We start from the raw sequence: 13,989 nt of genomic DNA on the forward strand, positions 1-13,989 counted from the left end.
GTTCCTGATGAGGAACATGCCCATGGAAGTAAGAGTTCAGCGGGAGAAGCCGCTCAAGCTACCCGGGAATGTGTCACTGTCCCCCGGCCAGACTTGGCGGCAGGTCCCGGGGAGGAACAGTGCCCATGGAAGTCGGAGCTCCAACCTCCAAGTTGACCTCAGCGGGAGCACTTGCTGAGGCTACCCGGGCATGGGCGACTGTTCCCCGGCCACACTTGGTCGGAGGTCCCGGTGTGGAACATGCCCATGGAAGTTGAAGGGAAGAGAACCGCGAAAGGGAGTTTGGAGGCTGAGCCGCGGCCGAGGAGGTCTCACCGATCCCGGCGTGATTCCAGCCAGGCCCGGTACCCTATACCGAACTCGGCAGGGTGGCTGTATCCGGGACCCTGGAACCCTGGGCGGGGAGCCTAGGGGCGAGAGGGGCCCCATGGAGCTCGGGCAGACTAGAAGTACCCTCGTCTGCCCGCTGGAGGGCGCCCTTCCCGGAGCGGAGGGGACCCCCAAGCGACCAAGTGCAAGCCGAGTTTGGAGCTCGAAACCCGGCCACACTTGGTAGTATGTCCCGGTGAGGAACATGCCCATGGAAGTAAGAGCTCAGCGGGAGCAGCCACTCAGGCTACCCGGCAATGTGTCACTGTCCCCCGGCCAAGACTTGGCGGCAAGTCCCGGGGAGGAATAGTGCCCATGGAAGTAGCTCAGCGGGAGCAGCCGCTCAGGCTACCCGGGAATGTGTCACTGTCCCCCGGCCAGACTTGGCGGCAGGTCCCGGGGAGGAATAGTGCTCATGGAAGTAGCTCAGCGGGAGCAGCCACTCAGGCTACCCGGGAATGTGTCACTGTCCCTGGGCCACACTTGGTCGTTGGTTCCTGATGAGGAACATGCCCATGGAAGTAAGAGTTCAGCGGGAGCAGCCGCTCAGGGCTACCCGGGAATGTGTCACTGTCCCCCGGCCAGACTTGGCGGCAGGTCCCGGGGAGGAATAGTGCCCATGGAAGTCGGAGCTCCAACCTCCAAGTTGACCTCAGCGGGAGCAGCCGCTGAGGCTACCCGGGCATGGGTGACTGTTCCCCGGCCACACTTGGTCGGAGGTCCCGGTGTGGAACATGCCCATGGAAGTTGAAGGGAAGAGAACCGCGAAAGGGAGTTTGGAGGCTGAGCCGCGGCCGAGGAGGTCTCACCGATCCCGGCGTGATTCCAGCCAGGCCCGGTACCCTATACCGAACTCGGCAGGGTGGCTTTATCCGGGACCCTGGAACCCTGGGCGGGGAGCCTAGGGGCGAGAGGGGCCCCATGGAGCTCGGGCAGACTAGAAGTACCCTCGTCTGCCCGCTGGAGGGCGCCCTTCCCGGAGCGGAGGGGACCCCCCAAGCGACCAAGTGCAAGCCGAGTTTGGAGCTCGAAACCCGGCCACACTTGGTAGTATGTCCCGGTGAGGAACATGCCCATGGAAGTAAGAGCTCAGCGGGAGCAGCCACTCAGGCTACCCGGCAATGTGTCACTGTCCCCCGGCCAAGACTTGGCGGCAAGTCCCGGGGAGGAATAGTGCCCATGGAAGTAGCTCAGCGGGAGCAGCCGCTCAGGCTACCCGGGAATGTGTCACTGTCCCCCGGCCAGACTTGGCGGCAGGTCCGGGGAGGAATAGTGCTCATGGAAGTAGCTCAGCGGGAGCAGCCACTCAGGCTACCCGGGAATGTGTCACTGTCCCTGGGCCACACTTGGTCGTTGGTTCCTGATGAGGAACATGCCCATGGAAGTAAGAGTTCAGCGGGAGCAGCCGCTCAGGGCTACCCGGGAATGTGTCACTGTCCCCCGGCCAGACTTGGCGGCAGGTCCCGGGGAGGAATAGTGCCCATGGAAGTCGGAGCTCCAACCTCCAAGTTGACCTCAGCGGGAGCAGCCGCTGAGGCTACCCGGGCATGGGTGACTGTTCCCCGGCCACACTTGGTCGGAGGTCCCGGTGTGGAACATGCCCATGGAAGTTGAAGGGAAGAGAACCGCGAAAGGGAGTTTGGAGGCTGAGCCGCGGCCGAGGAGGTCTCACCGATCCCGGCGTGATTCCAGCCAGGCCCGGTACCCTATACCGAACTCGGCAGGGTGGCTTTATCCGGGACCCTGGAACCCTGGGCGGGGAGCCTAGGGGCGAGAGGGGCCCCATGGAGCTCGGGCAGACTAGAAGTACCCTCGTCTGCCCGCTGGAGGGCGCCCTTCCCGGAGCGGAGGGGACCCCCCAAGCGACCAAGTGCAAGCCGAGTTTGGAGCTCGAAACCCGGCCACACTTGGTAGTATGTCCCGGTGAGGAACATGCCCATGGAAGTAAGAGCTCAGCGGGAGCAGCCACTCAGGCTACCCGGGAATGTGTCACTGTCCCCCGGCCAAGACTTGGCGGCAAGTCCCGGGGAGGAATAGTGCCCATGGAAGTAGCTCAGCGGGAGCAGCCACTCAGGCTACCCGGGAATGTGTCACTGTCCCTCGGCCACACTTGGTCGTAGGTCCCGGTGAGGAACATGCCCATGGAAGTCGGAGCTCCAACCTCCAACCGGGTGAAGCCTCCGAGAGCTAGCCGGGAATAGGGCGCCAATCCCGGCTACCGCCCTCCAGGCTTGCCCCGGTCGATAGACCTACGTCCTCGCACCAGCACAAGCGCAAAAATTTTCTAAGTGTGGGAGAACCGAGGACCCGCCCGGTGGCACTCTGCCTCTCGCTGCCGCCCTCCTGGAAGCGTCCTCGGTCACTGTGTGTGCGGCAGATATCAGAGCTCCGGAAAGGTGAAAAAGAACCGGTAAGAGGGCGAATCCGGCAGCTCCCTGCCGGGCGAGGACCACCGCGAGCGGCGGGGACGTCAGACGGGAGACGCGCGGCGGACCTTCCGTCGGAGTGCCTGGGATTTTGACCTCGGAGAAGTTCGAAAAAATTATGCGGTCGGAGCTGTCTGCCCCGGCCGGGGAAGGCTCACCGCCGGCGGCTGCCAACCCCTGGCTTGCCCGCTGGATGCCCTTTCGGAGGCTGCTGAAAAAGAACTGTCAGGCGGGCACCTCTCGGAAGAACCGCAGACCAAAACGACCGGTAAAAATTTTGGGCGATCCGACACGTAGTGCACCTTCGGCGGCAGAGAAAAGCAGCAAAAATACCGGTCAGAGAAGGGGAGTTTTGGTCGACTCTGCCAGGTTTTTGCACTAAGTCAGATCCGTAATGCCAGCGGGACTGAGTCGCTTTTGCGTGCCGTGGTCCTGGAGGCCTGCTCGGACAGAGCGGTCCTTCGGGTCCCGCGGGAAGGGGCATTTCATGTTCCTCTGCGGGAGGTGATCCATTTTCTGCGGGAAATGGCGAGCCCCTTCGGCTACAAGAGTGTGTAGGTCCCGCTCAACAGTCTACGTCCTTAACCATCGGGGACTTTGTAGATTTTGCCCAAAATCGCTCTCCGCAGAACAGAGCGTGAGGTCTCCGCGGCGGAGGCCGGAAAAGGTGCGAGGTGAGCGGCATGGTATGACTGGGCTCGTGCCGCTCACTGCTACCCGGAGCGTGGCGCCCTCCGGGTAAAAAGCTAGCCGGGGCGAGTAGGTGGGTTGACGGGCGCATAAGCAACGCCGTCCCCGCCGTACAAGGTGCCGGTGGCCTGGCGAACCACCGGCGTAAGGCTAGCCAGGGCGTACCGCGGGGCAGAGGGCGCATAAGCCACGCTCTCTCTCCATCCCACCAGCACAAGCGAAAAATTTTCAAAGTGTGGGAGAACCGGCTTCCCGACCGGTGGCACTCTGCCTCTCTCTGCCGCCCTCCTGGAAGCGTCCTCGGTCACTCGGAGTACGGCAGATTTAAGAGCTCCGGAATGGTGAAAAAGAACCGGAGAGAGGGCGACTCCGGCTTCTCTCTGCCGGGCGAGGACCACCGCAGGCGGCGGGGACCTCTGACAGGAGGCGGCGCTGCGGGCAGGCTTTCTAAGTGCCTGGGCTTTTGGCCTCGGCGAAAGTCGAAAAAATTATGCGGTCGGAGCTTTCTGCCCCGGCCGGGGAAGGCTCACCGCCGGCGGCTGCCAACCCCTGGCTTGCCCGCTGGATGCCCTTTCGGAGGCTGCTGAAAAAGAACAGTCAGGCGGGCACCTCTCGGAAGAACCGCAGACCAAAACGACCGGTAAAAATTTTGGGCGATCCGACCCGTAGTGCACCTTCGGCGGCAGAGAAAAGCAACAAAAATACCGGTCAGAGAAGGGGAGTTTTGGTCGACTCTGCCAGGTTTTTGCACTAAGTCAGATCCGTAATGCCAGCGGGACTGAGTCGCTTTTGCGTGCCGTGGTCCTGGAGGCCTGCTCGGACAGAGCGGTCCTTCGGGTCCCGCGGGAAGGGGCATTTCATGTTCCTCTGCGGGAGGTGATCCATTTTCTGCGGGAAATGGCGAGCCCCTTCGGCTACAAGAGTGTGTAGGTCCCGCTCAACAGTCTACGTCCTTAACCATCGGGGACTTTGTAGATTTTGCCCAAAATCGCTCTCCGCAGAACAGAGCGTGAGGTCTCCGCGGCGGAGGCCGGAAAAGGTGCGAGGTGAGCGGCATGGTATGACTGGGCTCGTGCCGCTCACTGCTACCCGGAGCGTGGCGCCCTCCGGGTAAAAGGCTAGCCGGGGCGAGTAGGTGGGATGACGGGCGCATAAGCAACGCCGTCCCCGCCGTACAAGGTGCCGGTGGCCTGGCGAACCAACGGCGTAAGGCTAGCCAGGGCGTACCGCGGGGCAGAGGGCGCATAAGCCACGCTCTCTCTCCATCCCACCAGCACAAGCGAAATATTTTCAAAGTGTGGGAGAACCGGCTTCCCGACCGGTGGCACTCTGCCTCTCGCTGCCGCCCTCCTGGAAGCGTCCTCGGTCACTCGGAGTACGGCAGATTTAAGAGCTCCGGAATGGTGAAAAAGAACCGGAGAGAGGGCGACTCCGGCTTCTCTCTGCCGGGCGAGGACCACCGCAGGCGGCGGGGACGTCTGACAGGAGACGGCGCTGCGGGCAGGCTTTAAAAGTGCATGGGGTTTTGGCCTCGGCAAAAGTCGAAAAAATTATGCGGTCGGAGCTTTCTGCCCCGGCCGGGGAAGGCTCACCGCCGGCGGCTGCCAACCCCTGGCTTGCCCGCTGGATGCCCTTTCGGAGGCTTCTGAAAAAGAACTGTCAGGCGGGCACCTCTCGGAAGAACCGCAGACCAAAACGACCGGTAAAAATTTTGGGCGATCCGACCCGTAGTGCACCTTCGGCGGCAGAGAAAAGCAACAAAAATACCGGTCAGAGAAGGGGAGTTTTGGTCGACTCTGCCAGGTTTTTGCACTAAGTCAGATCCGTAATGCCAGCGGGACTGAGTCGCTTTTGCGTGCCGTGGTCCTGGAGGCCTGCTCGGACAGAGCGGTCCTGCGGGTCCCGCGGGAAGGGGCATTTCATGTTCCTCTGCGGGAGGTGATCCATTTTCTGCGGGAAATGGCGAGCCCCTTCGGCTACAAGAGTGTGTAGGTCCCGCTCAACAGTCTACGTCCTTAACCATCGGGGACTTTGTAGATTTTGCCCAAAATCGCTCTCCGCAGAACAGAGCGTGAGGTCTCCGCGGCGGAGGCCGGAAAAGGTGCGAGGTGAGCGGCATGGTATGACTGGGCTCGTGCCGCTCACTGCTACCCGGAGCGTGGCGCCCTCCGGGTAAAAGGCTAGCCGGGGCGAGTAGGTGGGATGACGGGCGCATAAGCAACGCCGTCCCCGCCGTACAAGGTGCCGGTGGCCTGGCGAACCACCGGCGTAAGGCTAGCCAAGGGCGTACCGCGGGGCAGAGGGCGCATAAGCCACGCTCTCTCTCCATCCCACCAGCACAAGCGAAAAATTTTCAAAGTGTGGGAGAACCGGCTTCCCGACCGGTTGCACTCTGCCTCTCGCTGCCGCCGTCCTGGAAGCGTCCTCGGTCACTCGGAGTACGGCAGATTTAAGAGCTCCGGAATGGTGAAAAAGAACCGGAGAGAGGGCGACTCCGGCTTCTCTCTGCCGGGCGAGGACCACCGCAGGCGGCGGGGACGTCTGACAGGAGACGGCGCTGCGGGCAGGCTTTAAAAGTGCATGGGGTTTTGGCCTCGGAGAAAGTCGAAAAAATTATGCGGTCGGAGCTGTCTGCCCCGGCCGGGGAAGGCTCACCTCCGGCGGCTGCCAACCCCTGGCTTGCCCGCTGGATGGCCTTTCGGAGGCTGCTGAAAAAGAACTGTCAGGCGGGCACCTCTCGGAAGAACCGCAGACCAAAACGACCGGTAAAAATTTTGGGCGATCCGACCCGTAGTGCACCTTCGGCGGCAGAGAAAAGCAACAAAAATACCGGTCAGAGAAGGGGAGTTTTGGTCGACTCTGCCAGGTTTTTGCACTAAGTCAGATCCGTAATGCCAGCGGGACTGAGTCGCTCTTGCGTGCCGTGGTCCTGGAAGCCTGCTCGGACAGAGTGGTCCTTCGGGTCCCGCGGGAAGGGGCATTTCATGTTCCTCTGCGGGAGGTGATCCATTTTCTGCGGGAAATGGCGAGCCCCTTCGGCTACAAGAGTGTGTAGGTCCCGCTCAACAGTCTACGTCCTTAACCATCGGGGACTTTGTAGATTTTGCCCAAAATCGCTCTCCGCAGAACAGAGCGGGAGGTCTCCGCGGCGGAGGCCGGAAAAGGTGCGAGGTGAGCGGCATGGTATGACTGGGCTCGTGCCGCTCACTGCTACCCGGAGCGTGGCGCCCTCCGGGTAAAAGGCTAGCCGGGGCGAGTAGGTGGATTGACGGGCGCATAAGCAACGCCGTCCCCGCCGTACAAGGTGCCGGTGGCCTGGCGAACCACCGGCGTAAGGCTAGCCAAGGGCGTACCGCGGGGCAGAGGGCGCATAAGCCACGCCGTCCCCGCTGTACAAGGTGCCGGTGGCCTGGCGAACCACCGGCGTAAGGCTAGCCAAGGGCGTACCGCGGGGCAGAGGGCGCATAAGCCACGCTCTCTCTCCATCCCACCAGAACAAGCGAAAAAATTTCAAAGTGTGGGAGAACCGGCTTCCCGACCGGTGGCACTCTGCCTCTCGCTGCCGCCCTCCTGGAAGCGTCCTCGGTCACTCGGTGTCCGGCAGATTTCAGAGCTCCGGAATGGTGAAAAAGAACCGGTGAGAGGGCGAATCCGGCTTCTCTCTGCCGGGCGAGGACCACCGCAGGCGGCAAGGGACGTCTGCCAGGAGACGGCGCTGCGGGCAGGCTTTAAAAGTGCATGGGGTTTTGGCCTCGGCGAAAGTCGAAAAAATTTTGCGGTCGGAGCTGTCTGCCCCGGCCGGGGAAGGCTCACCGCCGGCGGCTGCCAACCCCTGGCTTGCCCGCTGGATGCCCTTTCGGAGGCTGCTGAAAAAGAACTGTCAGGCGGGCACCTCTCGGAAGAACCGCAGACCAAAACGACCGGTAAAAATTTTGGGCGATCCGACCCTCAGTGCACCTTCGGCGGCAGAGAAAAGCAACAAAAACACCGGTCAAAGAAGGGAGGTTTTGGTCGACTCTGCCTGGTTTTTGCACTAAGTCAGATCCGTAATGCCAGCGGGACTGAGTCGCTTTTGCGTGCCGTGGTCCTGGAGGCCTGCTCGGACAGAGCGGTCCTTCGGGTCCCGCGGGAAGGGGCATTTCATGTTCCTCTGCGGGAGGTGGTCCATTTTCTGCGGGAAATGGCGAGCCCCATCGGCTACAAGAGTGTGTAGGTCCCGCTCAACAGTCTACGTCCTTAACCATCGGGGACTTTGTAGATTTTGGCAGAAATCGCCCCCCGCAGGTCCTAGCGGGAGGTCTCCGCGGCGGAGGCCGGAGAGGGCGCGAGGTGAGCGGCATGGTATGACTGGGTTCGTGCCGCTCACTGGTACCCGGAGCGTGGCGCCCTCCGGGTAAAAGGCTAGCCGGGGCGAGTAGGTGGGTTGACGGGCGCATAAGCCACGCCGTCCCCGCCGTACAAGGTGCCGGTGGCCTGGCGAACCACCGGCGTAAGGCCAGCCAGGGCGGACCGCGGGGCAGAGGGCGCATAAGCCACGCTCTCTCTCCATCCCACCAGAACAAGCGAAAAATTTTCAAAGTGTGGGAGAACCGGCGACCCGACCGGTGGCACTCTGCCTCTCGCTGCCGCCCTCCTGGAAGCGTCCTCGGTCACTCGGTGTCCGGCAGATTTCAGAGCTCCGGAATGGGAAAAAGAACCGGTGAGAGGGCGAAACCGGCTTCTCTCTGCCGGGCGAGGACCACCGCAGGCGGCAAGGGACGTCTGACAGGAGACGGCGCTGCGGGCAGGCTTTAAAAGTGCATGGGGTTTTGGCCTCGGCGAAAGTCGAAAAAATTTTGCGGTCGGAGCTGTCTGCCCCGGCCGGGGAAGGCTCACCGCCGGCGGCTGCCAACCCCTGGCTTGCCCGCTGGATGCCCTTTCGGAGGCTGCTGAAAAAGAACTGTCAGGCGGGCACCTCTCGGAAGAACCGCAGACCAAAACGACCGGTAAAAATTTTGGGCGATCCGACCCTCAGTGCACCTTCGGCGGCAGAGAAAAGCAACAAAAATACCGGTCAGAGAAGGGGAGTTTTGGTCGACTCTGCCAGGTTTTTGCACTAAGTCAGATCCGTAATGCCAGCGGGACTGAGTCGCTCTTGCGTGCCGTGGTCCTGGAAGCCTGCTCGGACAGAGTGGTCCTTCGGGTCCCGCGGGAAGGGGCATTTCATGTTCCTCTGCGGGAGGTGATCCATTTTCTGCGGGAAATGGCGAGCCCCTTCGGCTACAAGAGTGTGTAGGTCCCGCTCAACAGTCTACGTCCTTAACCATCGGGGACTTTGTAGATTTTGCCCAAAATCGCTCTCCGCAGAACAGAGCGGGAGGTCTCCGCGGCGGAGGCCGGAAAAGGTGCGAGGTGAGCGGCATGGTATGACTGGGCTCGTGCCGCTCACTGCTACCCGGAGCGTGGCGCCCTCCGGGTAAAAGGCTAGCCGGGGCGAGTAGGTGGATTGACGGGCGCATAAGCAACGCCGTCCCCGCCGTACAAGGTGCCGGTGGCCTGGCGAACCACCGGCGTAAGGCTAGCCAAGGGCGTACCGCGGGGCAGAGGGCGCATAAGCCACGCCGTCCCCGCTGTACAAGGTGCCGGTGGCCTGGCGAACCACCGGCGTAAGGCTAGCCAAGGGCGTACCGCGGGGCAGAGGGCGCATAAGCCACGCTCTCTCTCCATCCCACCAGAACAAGCGAAAAAATTTCAAAGTGTGGGAGAACCGGCTTCCCGACCGGTGGCACTCTGCCTCTCGCTGCCGCCCTCCTGGAAGCGTCCTCGGTCACTCGGTGTCCGGCAGATTTCAGAGCTCCGGAATGGTGAAAAAGAACCGGTGAGAGGGCGAATCCGGCTTCTCTCTGCCGGGCGAGGACCACCGCAGGCGGCAAGGGACGTCTGCCAGGAGACGGCGCTGCGGGCAGGCTTTAAAAGTGCATGGGGTTTTGGCCTCGGCGAAAGTCGAAAAAATTTTGCGGTCGGAGCTGTCTGCCCCGGCCGGGGAAGGCTCACCGCCGGCGGCTGCCAACCCCTGGCTTGCCCGCTGGATGCCCTTTCGGAGGCTGCTGAAAAAGAACTGTCAGGCGGGCACCTCTCGGAAGAACCGCAGACCAAAACGACCGGTAAAAATTTTGGGCGATCCGACCCTCAGTGCACCTTCGGCGGCAGAGAAAAGCAACAAAAACACCGGTCAAAGAAGGGAGGTTTTGGTCGACTCTGCCTGGTTTTTGCACAAAGTCAGATCCGTAATGCCAGCGGGACTGAGTCGCTTTTGCGTGCCGTGGTCCTGGAGGCCTGCTCGGACAGAGCGGTCCTTCGGGTCCCGCGGGAAGGGGCATTTCATGTTCCTCTGCGGGAGGTGGTCCATTTTCTGCGGGAAATGGCGAGCCCCATCGGCTACAAGAGTGTGTAGGTCCCGCTCAACAGTCTACGTCCTTAACCATCGGGGACTTTGTAGATTTTGGCAGAAATCGCCCCCCGCAGGTCCTAGCGGGAGGTCTCCGCGGCGGAGGCCGGAGAGGGCGCGAGGTGAGCGGCATGGTATGACTGGGTTCGTGCCGCTCACTGGTACCCGGAGCGTGGCGCCCTCCGGGTAAAAGGCTAGCCGGGGCGAGTAGGTGGGTTGACGGGCGCATAAGCCACGCCGTCCCCGCCGTACAAGGTGCCGGTGGCCTGGCGAACCACCGGCGTAAGGCCAGCCAGGGCGGACCGCGGGGCAGAGGGCGCATAAGCCACGCTCTCTCTCCATCCCACCAGAACAAGCGAAAAATTTTCAAAGTGTGGAGAACCGGCGACCCGACCGGTGGCACTCTGCCTCTCGCTGCCGCCCTCCTGGAAGCGTCCTCGGTCACTCGGTGTCCGGCAGATTTCAGAGCTCCGGAATGGTGAAAAAGAACCGGAGAGGGGGCGACTCCGGCTTCTCTCTGCCGGGCGAGGACCACCGCAGGCGGCAAGGGACGTCTGACAGGAGACGGCGCTGCGGGCAGGCTTTAAAAGTGCATGGGGTTTTGGCCTCGGCGAAAGTCGAAAAAATTTTGCGGTCGGAGCCGTCTGCCCCGGCCGGGGAAGGCTCACCGCCGGCGGCTGCCAACCCCTGGCTTGCCCGCTGGATGGCCTTTCGGAGGCTGCTGAAAAAGAACTGTCAGGCGGGCACCTCTCGGAAGAACCGCAGACCAAAACGACCGGTAAAAATTTTGGGCGATCCGACCCTCAGTGCACCTTCGGCGGCAGAGAAAAGCATCAAAAATACCGGTCAAAGAAGCGAGGTTTTGGTCGACTCTGCCAGGTTTTTGCACAAAGTGTTGGCATCGTGCGGCGTCGCGCTTTGCCGTACCGTATCCCCAATGGAGCGGCGCCCGGCGGGGTAGGCTAGCCATGTGAGGTCGAGGGCGGGAGGACGGGACGTAAGCCAGGCCGTTCTCCACAAGAAATTCCGGACGCGGAGACCCCTTCTCCGCCCTACGGTCCCCAATGGGGTGGCGCCCGGCGGGTGAGGCTAGCCATGGGAGGACGGGACGTAAGCCAGGCCGTTCTCCACAAGAAATTCCGTACGCGGAGACCCCTTCTCCGCCCTACGGTCCCCAATGGGGTGGCGCCCGGCGGGTGAGGCTAGCCATGTGAGGTCGAGGGCGGGAGGACGGGACGTAAGCCAGGCCGTTCTCCACAAGTAAATTCCGGACGCGGAGACCCCTTCTCCGCCCTACGGTCCCCAATGGGGTGGCGCCCGGCGGGTGAGGCTAGCCATGTGAGGTCGAGGGCGGGAGGACGGGACGTAAGCCAGGCCGTTCTCCACAAGTAAATTCCGGACGCGGAGACCCCTTCTCCGCCCTACGGTCCCCAATGGGGTGGCTCCCGGCGGGTGAGGCTAGCCATGTGAGGTCGAGGGCGGGAGGACGGGACGCAAGCCAGGCCGTTCTCCACAAACTCCCAGCGGTAGAGTCTCGGCTCTCCGCTCTTTTGATCGATCTGACACAGCGCGATCCGGCGGGGCAGGGCACTTTGCTCGGTCAGGGGTATTGGCCCCGGCCGGTTTATGGTAAAGCGTTCCTTAGCCTCAGTCTTGGTCGCGCATCAATCCCCCGCTCCCCGTGAGCGGCTGTCGTCCTCTGCCTAAGGTTGTGTAGCGCGGTGCCAGTGTGGTCCTCGCACGGCCCCGCTCCTGCCACAGCGGTAGGACTCTCTGCTTCGGCTGAGGTTTGCTACGAAGCGTATGGAACGGGCGTACTCCACCGTACCGTGGGTGGGGGGCGGCGGCGTTGGCGGCGGCAGCGTCCAGCGCGGAGCTCCGGCTCCCGCGGCAGCGCCTCGCCTAGTGTCCCTCGGGCAAGTCCAATCGCCCCCCGCCCGGTCGGAGAGCGCAGACACACCTCTGTGTCCACGGTTTATTTCCGCAGCACGAAAAGGGACGGCTCCCGCCTGCTCCTCGCGGCGGCGACGAGGCTTAGACCCACCGTGGCGTATCCGCGGTAGGTATGCTCGTCGGTCGGAGGAGCGGTTGCGGTCGAGTGGTCCCCAGTGTACCCTGTTAGCGCTGCCCGCCTACGCCTGAAGAGCTGCGGACCGAGAAAAAGGTTCGCTCCGCTGCTGACGGCGAAGCGCGCGGCACGCCGCGGAAGAGGAGAGGGAGCGGTCGCCCCCGGGGCGGCTCCCCTCCGAGTCCGGCAGAAGCAGAGATTGTAGCGGAGGGGGGGGTTTCTAAATTCCCCGGGCGTGTTATCCCCAGCGGTAGCCTTTGAACTCTTCAACCGCAAGCACGATCGCACGTTCACAGCACCCGTCACTAGGAGCCGGGCCAGAGGCGGGCGGCAGACGAAACCGACATGAGCGCTTAAGGGTATTGCACCCCCGGCGCCCAGACCCTGGAAATTGAGTCTGCCCCCAAAGCCCACCCGCGTCCTCCTTGGCGCTCCCGGAGTACATGGTCGTAGATGGGCCATCGGTCGCTAATGCCAAACTGCGTCCCAGGGGTGCGTCCCCTCTGACCAACGGCAGACCCATCCCTCTCGCCAATCCGCGGATCCCCGCCAGGTCCCGAACAGGGCTCGTCCTTTAGCGTTTCAAATGCGCCCTCCCCGCCATACGAGGGGTTGAGGACCGTAGCCTTCCCTTACGAGAGGCACCAGGGGTGCGCCTGCTCGAGGGCCCGGCCGTGGGCGTAACGCTTGGGCCGCCCGGGGGAGTCGGTAGACCATGGGAGACCAACACTCGCACACGAACGTTGCCCGTGCTTTTGTGGAAGAGAGCTTCTTGCGAGGTTGTCGCTGCGGTGGCGCCCGGACAAACCCTATCCCTAAAACTTCTGGGGAATTGGCGTCTAAGCCTGCACCCTGCACGGTATCCCTGCACCCACGAAGGGGGCCGTGGAAGGCTTGGGGTCGCGCCGGCGAAACCGACCGGATGCCCGGGGTACTGAACCCCCGGGGTCCCACCCTGGAAATTGAGCCGTCCGACCCCGCCACGTCTTCCTAGTGCCCTCCTTGGCTCCCCCGCCTGTGGGCATCGTTAGGGGCTGCGGTCATCAGCGCCGGCTAAGCTTCGGCAACACGGCCGACCCACCCCTTCGGCGCCTGGGGGTGCCTGGTCCCAGTCCGGGCCGTTCCGTAGGGGCGGCTATCCCTTACATGAGGGACTCGGTGCGTCCGCTCGGGCTGCGGGGCTCCGGCTCCGACAGCCGGGGAGCTGGTTTTGACCGCGGGCCTCCACGGGAACCGGCAGGGACCGGACTAGGCGTCAAGCCGAAAATAACCCCGGCACCCTCTGCTTCCAAAGCGAGGGGACCTTTGGCCGAGCGGGGGCACCGGAAGCCGAACCGACCCCAACCCCTCTTCCTACCCCAGGGCTGGCTGACCAATCCCCTGATCGGGTCTAAAATGGAAGAAGGGGATTCGAGGGAAGGGGCTGGCGGAAGGCAGTTGCCCGACGGAGTAGGCGAAGGCAGGCCGGTCCCGAGCAGAGGAGGGCGAACTCGGCTCTTCATCGACCGACGGCGAGGCGAGGGCGGTGGCTGCCGCGGGGAAGACTCCATTGCTCGTCAGCGCGCTAGGAGCGGGGCCGACTGGCTGCTCGGGGTATGGCATCCCCGGGGGCCCACCCTGGAAATCTTCGCTCCTCAGCCGCTGCAGGTTATAAGGTCCCGCCGCGCGTAAGCGCTCAACTCTCCGACCCACGGATGTCGAGCCCATGGTGAGCCGGCCGTTTCGTACGGGGAAAAGGGGTCCTCTGGCCCCACATCGATCGAGGGGGTTTAGATCCGCGGAGGCACGCACCGCGAGGCGAATCGCTGCTTTTCCCCAAGAGGTTAACCTTCAAACCACCGAGTAGGTTCGGGGCAGGGCCGACAGTCTGCACTGGGGTATTGCATCCCTGGTGGGGCGACCCTGGAAATCTCTGCCCCTTTCCACTCTTTCGGTTGGGCCTCTCGTCGGGGCGAGCGTAAGTCGGCAAGCAGACGTGGGAAGAGGCTTCTTACCGGTGACACTCCCTT

The sequence above is a fragment of the Engystomops pustulosus genome, unplaced genomic scaffold (assembly GCF_040894005.1).
Source record: "Engystomops pustulosus unplaced genomic scaffold, aEngPut4.maternal MAT_SCAFFOLD_575, whole genome shotgun sequence".
Taxonomy (NCBI): domain Eukaryota; kingdom Metazoa; phylum Chordata; class Amphibia; order Anura; family Leptodactylidae; genus Engystomops; species Engystomops pustulosus.